This window comes from Triticum dicoccoides, chromosome 2A (genome assembly GCF_002162155.2).
Source record: "Triticum dicoccoides isolate Atlit2015 ecotype Zavitan chromosome 2A, WEW_v2.0, whole genome shotgun sequence".
NCBI lineage: Eukaryota > Viridiplantae > Streptophyta > Magnoliopsida > Poales > Poaceae > Triticum > Triticum dicoccoides.
In genome coordinates this window covers 167,237,507-167,245,131 of record NC_041382.1, presented here as the reverse complement: position 1 = coordinate 167,245,131, position 7,625 = coordinate 167,237,507, and positions in this window count along the sequence as shown.

Sequence of the window (7,625 nt, the reverse complement as noted above, 5' to 3'; positions counted from 1 at the left end):
TTGGGCGCGGCCGTGCGGGAGGAAGGGATCAAGCAGGGGCGCCCCTCCCCCAGGCACGATGCGTGCATGAGTGTGTGTGCGTGTGTTGCGTGTGGTGGCGGTGGGTGAGGGGACGAGGGGAAAGGTGGGGGGAGTGGGACGACGGGGGCAACGGGTTAGGGTTTCTAGGGGGGTAGTGGCCTTGTAGGCCAGAGATGGGAGGGGCGGCTGGGCCGGCCGGTCGGCCAGCTGGGCCGGGGCCCAACGGGAGGGGAGGTTTCCTTTTCTTCTTCTTTTTTTAGTTAGTTTGTTTTTCTATTTTATTTCTTTTTTTCTTTTCTGTTTTATTAAATCTCGGTGTTTATGAAAAACCCAAGTTGCACCTAAAATATTTTTAATACTTATGCCACTACTGCAATTAACTTGGCACCTAATATAAAACCATTTGTAATTGTTTATTATTTTATAATCATTTAACTAATTGTTTTGCTACTATTATATTCATTTTGAGTATTTACATATTTTATACAAGTGTGGTTTCTCCACCATAATTACCTACGCATTATTTGGCACCACCAGAACATTTTAGTTTTATTATTTGAAAACTTTTGTTGTTTGCCTATATTTTAAATTTGAATTTGAATCGTTTTGAACTAACACGAGTTTACCATCAGTAAACGAGGTGACGTGGCATCATTAGCAGAGGTTCACTGTAGCTTAATTACCCGGGCGTCACAATTCTCCTCCACTACAAGAAATCTCGTCCCGAGATTTAAGAGGGGGACTAGGGGGAAAGGTCTGGCTTCGAAATCCTAACGAATCTTCTCGTCTTTGGTTGCTCTTCTTGAAGAGATCAATCCATTACACTGATGTCTTCATTCCTCTGCTTCAGGTCATCAGGATGAAGTCGGCATCCTTTCTTCGGGATCTTCATCGTATTTAAGAATAGGTAACGAGGCAGATCAGCAACGACAGAATGCTATAAGGGTAATAATCTGGGATTAACCCATGAATGAGCATATGAGTGCCTCTCGAGTTGAACAAAATAAAACACATCGAGAGTAAAGTTGGAAGGTACAATAAGAAGTTTCAAGCAGCCAAGCAATCGTTCATCGCCTAGGCAGAAGGTGAAAAGGGGTTTCAAGCAACGGAATAATTATTGTGTCCGATGCCAGAATTGACGATCTCATTGGAAGGTGGCTCATGAATTACATACGAGTCCACGCGGGAGGATTAACTTTGGGAACAGGGGGTGTACAGGAGAGTCAGGTTTCGATCCTGGGACCTGTGGGTTATGGGCCCACCATGTGGGTTAAAGGTAGGAAGGGCGGAGACGTCTTGCGTGATCATGCAAGCAAGGTATGTCAGAGGATAGCCTATCAGTTATGTCGGCAACAACATCAGTACCAAGGACGAGGGATGAAGAGAACCATTTTCCTGCTCGTTGAACGAGGCGGACCAGTAGGCAAAGTTCTCGTCCATCGGTGGTTACCGAAATGTCACCAACAAAAGTAACAGGGTCTCACTGGCAGAGTTGTACACCGAGGTGTTTACATAAGCAGGAGAATATTACTGCTCAGATCATATAGATCACAAGAAAGGTTAAATCAACAATGGTAGGAAAACATGATCATCAGATTAAACAGGTCAATGGAAAGGAAAATAGGTTTAAACACATATTTCAAGGGTATATCCTTCCCAAGGACAAGCAGAGCATGATATCCATGTCAGGATATAATGTAGAAAACTCTTTAGGTAGGGGAGAGGATTTTTCATGACATTACCCATACAGCGGTGTTTGGATAATTGGGCAGGAAATATTTAGCATTGGGCTTCAATGTACTTGTTGAAAATCAGAGTACCACAAACATGCTTCGAGATAGCATCGACATGGTCTTCGAGCAAAGGTCAGACTTTGAAAACATGAAGGATCCATCAGGAATAACTTGTAGAATAAGTCTTACAATTTCCTCATGGATGAATGGATAACCTTGTTGAAAAGGAATCTATAATGATAGGTCCTCCAGCCGGGGGGGGGGGTGCTAGGCATGACATCATGTTAGCGGGTCATCAAAGGATCAACATCATAACTCTTGGAAAGGTGTCCCAACCCTCATATCTGACCGAGATTCAGATCCGATTGGTGTCAGGATACCTCAGACTTAGGATACCTGAGAAGAAAAGGTGCAACGCAAATTGACGAGATGACATTGTAAGATTCTCGGGGAAATGAACTATGAAGTGTTTTCCGTTATCAAGAGTCCATCATTAACCCAAGGAGAGGACAAGGAGGTGTCTGGTGAACTCAACGGCAATTCACCGAGATTCCCAAAAGATGGATTTCCACAATTAAGTGAACAAGGGGATAACATTGGTCAGATCAAATGATATAAGGAAGTATGCTCGAGGAAAACATACACAATTAAACATTGGTTGAAAGGTGCGCCCGAAATATGGGTTGGGTTGCACGACCAATGTCAGATTGGCGATTCAATAGTCAATAGCCTAAGAATGAACTTTCGACCATTAACTTAAAAAAATAGGGTTGCTAGAAGGAAAGGATCCAAACAACACCGTTCACTTGTTGGAATTAACACGGGGACCAATAAAGAATGGTGATGGTGAGAAGTATTTCTATGCCAAGAATTCTCAAGAGGTGGAACAAATCTCAGAACATTCTTGACATAAAGGATGGTAATACTCCAAGGTAAAGAAGAACAAATGCTGGATAGCAGGGATCTCAAGGTTTACACAAAACACGAACATCTTGTGTTGAACGGAAGGCAATAAGTGGTCGATGAGAACAGGAATCATCGAGGGCAAGGATGGTATTACCCATCATGAATTCAATTGAATTCCTGGAAGAGCTCATAAGGTTGATGATGATCACGACACAAGTGTCGAGAGTTTCCATGCCGATGTGATCAATCAGCGACGACATCAAGTCAAAGTAATGATGAAGCAAGAGGTTAATGGAACCACGGTTATGACATAAACTCGAACTCAAGCTTGTTGTTTAAGGTGAAAGGGAATGACGAGGAAAATCGACGTAAGCTTAATTCATCGTCGAAAATTGTGCTCCGAGAAGAAGGACCGGGTAGCACAGTTAAAATCATCACGACAATGATATAGCCAAACAGGCTAGGAATGGCGTGATCGGGTACAAACTCGTACTTATAGAAGCTTACTGAAGAGTTGTTGAACCGTAGAGCGGACTCGGTTCAGTTATCGGTGTCTTTGAGTGTTCAATAACTCAGAGCCCGCGAGAAATTGGAATCAGTGGGAAGGTAGCACTTGATGAAGAACTCATAACAAGTTATGCAGTTCCATGATAATCTTGAGATACCAGGGGGTAATACTCGACACAAGATCAAAGTAAAGGTTGGTCTGGTGTATTGATCCATAGAAGACAATTGTTTTAACTTGTCCGAGAAATGAGATCAAAGAAGAACAATCATGGTCGGAACCACGATTGCAAAAGGCCAGATCCTAGATATAAGGTGAACTTATACCAAAGGAATAATTTATTTAAGAGAAGCTTTAATGATAAGATCTACATCGTGTCCATGGGCATGAACACAAGTTCAAGGTCGACTCCCACTTCGCCAATGCATAACCTTTCATTCACTTCTCACGTTCGATGAAGTTGCAGTGTTGAAACTTTATCTGGTGAAGCACCAGAAGAGTATTATTCGTGAAAACTTTCGAGTTCACACATATCAAGGAAGGCATAGGTTCAACCCATCGTGGCATCTTAGAATCATATACCAGAATCTTTAGAAGTGATTAACTCAAGCTCGAAGGCAGAGCATGGTTGAGAAAGTAGAGGATACAATTTACCAAAGGCATTATGTATCAGAGGAAAGGCTCACAAGGTTATTGAATATGAAGGGCATTGTCAGATAAAATCCAACAAGAGGATCTGGTGGTCCACAAGGGGTCTGACGTGAGCATCGGTACTCAACTAGAGGAAGAAGAATGCAAGGAGATCAGATTATAGAAACAACTGACTAACTCAATTGTCAAATGCAAAGGAATTATGATTTCCAAATCGAGGGATCAGAAGCAAGGCTCTGATTAGAGATGGATAAGTTGAATAGCCTTAGGGTACAATCAACGACAATTGGATTGGTCGAGAACCAATTCCAGTTAAAAGAATGGCAGCTCAGCCGGAAAGATAATTTATAAGGATCAATGATGATTGCGTGTATTCGTAAACATACTGAGTCAACAGACTCAAAATGATAATGACAAGGAATGTCAATAAGACTAGAGACGTATGGGATTAACCATAATGCAAGCAAGCAAGAACTTCAAGAGCAATAGGCTACTCAGGATTTTCGGAAGTTCAAATAGTATTTTGAATACTTTTGTGAAACACATGAACAACTGGGGGTGAGCGGATACTCGACAAGTGCGAGGATTTATTTGAAGGGGTATTCGTGTGGCAAAGAATTGCTAGGCAGTAGGCACAACGTATTCTCGGAACAATAGAGAAAACTTCGGGGTATCTTGTAATAACAAGATCAATGGGGGAGGATCGTATGAATGGCAAGTGTAAGTAGTCATCCATAAGGGTTTATCGGTGGTCGAGAATTGCAAAAGCAACGGGCACAAGGTCTCGAGAGAAAATCGGAGAGTATCTTGGGAATCTTCTGGTGCAGCAGGCGGTCATCGGTAACAAATGGCTCTCCGGGAGAAAGTACTTGCGAGAACCTATAGTTAGTTTTGTTTTTAGCAAAATCATTTAACCCGAATAGAAGAGATCTCAGAGTCCCAGAGTAAAGATCGAGGAGTAAAAGATCCTAATACCACCCAATGGCGACGTGGGCCCATGGGCCGCACAGCCATGTTAGTAAAAGTTTTGTAAAGTCTAGACTCGACTTCGGCCAAGGAGTTGGAAAGGGGGATTCCTACAGGCAGTCGGCTCTCATACCAACTTGTGACGCCCCCGATTCAATCGTACACTAATCATGCACGCAAATGTGTACGATCAAGATCAGGGACTCACGGGAAGATATCACAACACAACTCTACAAATAAAATAAGTCATACAAGCATCATAATACAAGCCAGGGGCCTCGAGGGCTCGAATACAAGTGCTCGATCCTAGACGAGTCAGCGGAAGCAACAATATCTGAGTACAGACATAAGTTAAACAAGTTTGCCTTAAGAAGGCTAGCACAAACTGGGATACAGATCGAAAGAGGCGCAGGCCTCCTTCCTGGGATCCTCCTAAACTACTCCTGGTCGTCGTCGTCAGCCTGCACGTAGTAGTAGGCACCTCCAATGTAGTAGTCGTCGTCGACGCTGGCTCCTGGCTCCTGGACTCCAGCATCTGGTTGCGACAACCAGAAAGAAAGGAAAGGGGGAAAAGGGGGGAGAAAGCAACCGTGAGTACTCATCCAAAGTACTCGCAAGCAAGGAACTACACTACATATGCATGGGTATATGTGTAAGGAGGCCATATCAGTGGACTGAACTGCAGAATGCCAGAATAAGAGGGGGATAGCTAATCCTGTCGAAGACTACGCTTCTGGCAGCCTCCGTCTTGCAGCATGTAGGAGAGAGTAGATTGAAGTCCTCCAAGTAGCATCTTCAAGTAGCACCTCCAGTAGCATCGCATAGCATAATCCTACCCGGCAATCCTCTCCTCGTATCCCTGAGAGAGAGCGACCACCGGTTGTATCTGTCACTTGGAAGGGTGTGTTTTATTAAGTATCCGGTTCTAGTTGTCATAAGGTCAAGGTACAACTCCAAGTCGTCCTGTTACCGAAGATCACGGCTATTCGAATAGATTAACTTCCCTGCAGGGGTGCACCACATAACCCAACACGCTCGATCCCATTTGGCCAGACACACTTTCCTGGGTCATGCCCGGCCTCGGAAGATCAACACGTCGCAGCCCCACCTAGGCTCAACAGAGAGGCCAGCACGCCGGTCTAAACCTAAGCGCACAAGGGTCTGGGCCCATCGCCCATAGCACACCTGCACGTTGCGTACGCGGCCGAAAGCAGACCTAGCCTAGTGGCGTTCCAGTCCAATTCGGCGCGCGCCGCTCCGTCGCTGACGTCTGAAGTGCTTCGGCTGATACCACGACGTCGGGATACCCATAACTACTCCCACGTAGATGGTTAGTGCGTATAGGCTCGTAGCCAGACTCAGATCAAATACCAAGATCTCGTTAAGCGTGTTAAGTATCCGCGAATGCCGAACAAGGCCAGGCCCACCTGTCTCCTAGGTGGTCTCAACCTGCCCTGTCGCTCCGCCACAAAGTAACAGTCGGGGGCCGTCGGGAACTCAGGCCCACCTCTACCTGGATGGAGCCACCTGCCCCTTCAGCCCCCATCTCCAAACAGTATCACCAGTAATGTAACAGTGTAAAGTATATAGTATATGCCCGTGATCACCTCCCAAGTGATCACGGCCCGATAGTATAGCAAGGCAGACTGACAAGAATGTAGGGCCAATGATGATAAACTAGCATCCTATACTAAGCATTTAGGATTGCAGGTAAGGTATCAACAGATGTAGCGACAATGTCAGGCTATGCATCAGAATAGGATTAACGAAAGCAGTAACATGCTACACTACTCTAATGCAAGCAGTATAGAGGAGAATAGGCGATATCTGGTGATCAAGGGGGGGGGGCTTGCCTGGTTGCTCTGGCAAGAGAGAGGGGTCGTCAACTCCGTAGTCGAACTGGGCAGCAGCAGCGTCGGTCTCGTAGTCTACCGAAGAGAAGAGGGGGAAGAAACAATAAATACAGTGCAAACATAAGCAAGACGATGCAAGACATGACAAAGAGCGGTGCTAGGTGTGTTCTAACGCAGTATGGGGTGATGCTGGCGAAGGGGGAAATCGTCCGGGAAAGTATTCCCGGTGTTCCGTGTTTTCGGGCAGAGGAGCCGGAGGGGGAAAGTTGCGAGTTTGACATGTTAGGGGTGTGTGGCGGACGAACGGGTTGCGTATCCGGATTCGTCTCTTTGTTCTGAGCAACTTTCATGTTGAAAATATTTTAATCCGAGTTACGGATTAAAAGATATGATTTTCTAAAGATTTTATTAATTTCTGGAATTTAATTAATTATTTAATTAATTCGAAAAATGGAATTATGACGTCAGCATGATGTCATGCTGACGTCAGCAGTCAGCGTTGACCGTTGACCTGGTCAACCTGACATGTGGGTCCCGTGGGACCCACCTGTCATACACTGTTAGTTTAATTAGGGTTTAGGTTAATTGATCAGGTTAATTAAACTCAACTAGTTAATTAAATTAATTAAACCGGATTAATTAACTTAATTAATTCATTAGATAATTAACTAATTAATAATTAATTTATTAAATCATTTATTTATTATTATTTTTTTATTTCTAATTCCTCTTTTTTTTAATAAAACGTTATGGGCATGGGGCCCATCTGTCATAGGCCCCAGGGGCCAAACGGGCAAACGGGCACGGGTGTGGGCACCCGTCGAGGCTAACCCGGGTGCGGCGGACGGAGCCCAGGGGCGCCGGACGCGGGCGCCGACTGACCGAGGCCGCAGTTCGCGGCGGCGGCGAGCGCAGGGGACGGCGTCGCGCGGACGCGTGCCCGAGGCCACCAGGGGAGGCGGGCTCCGGTGAGCCGTGGAGCAGCGGTGG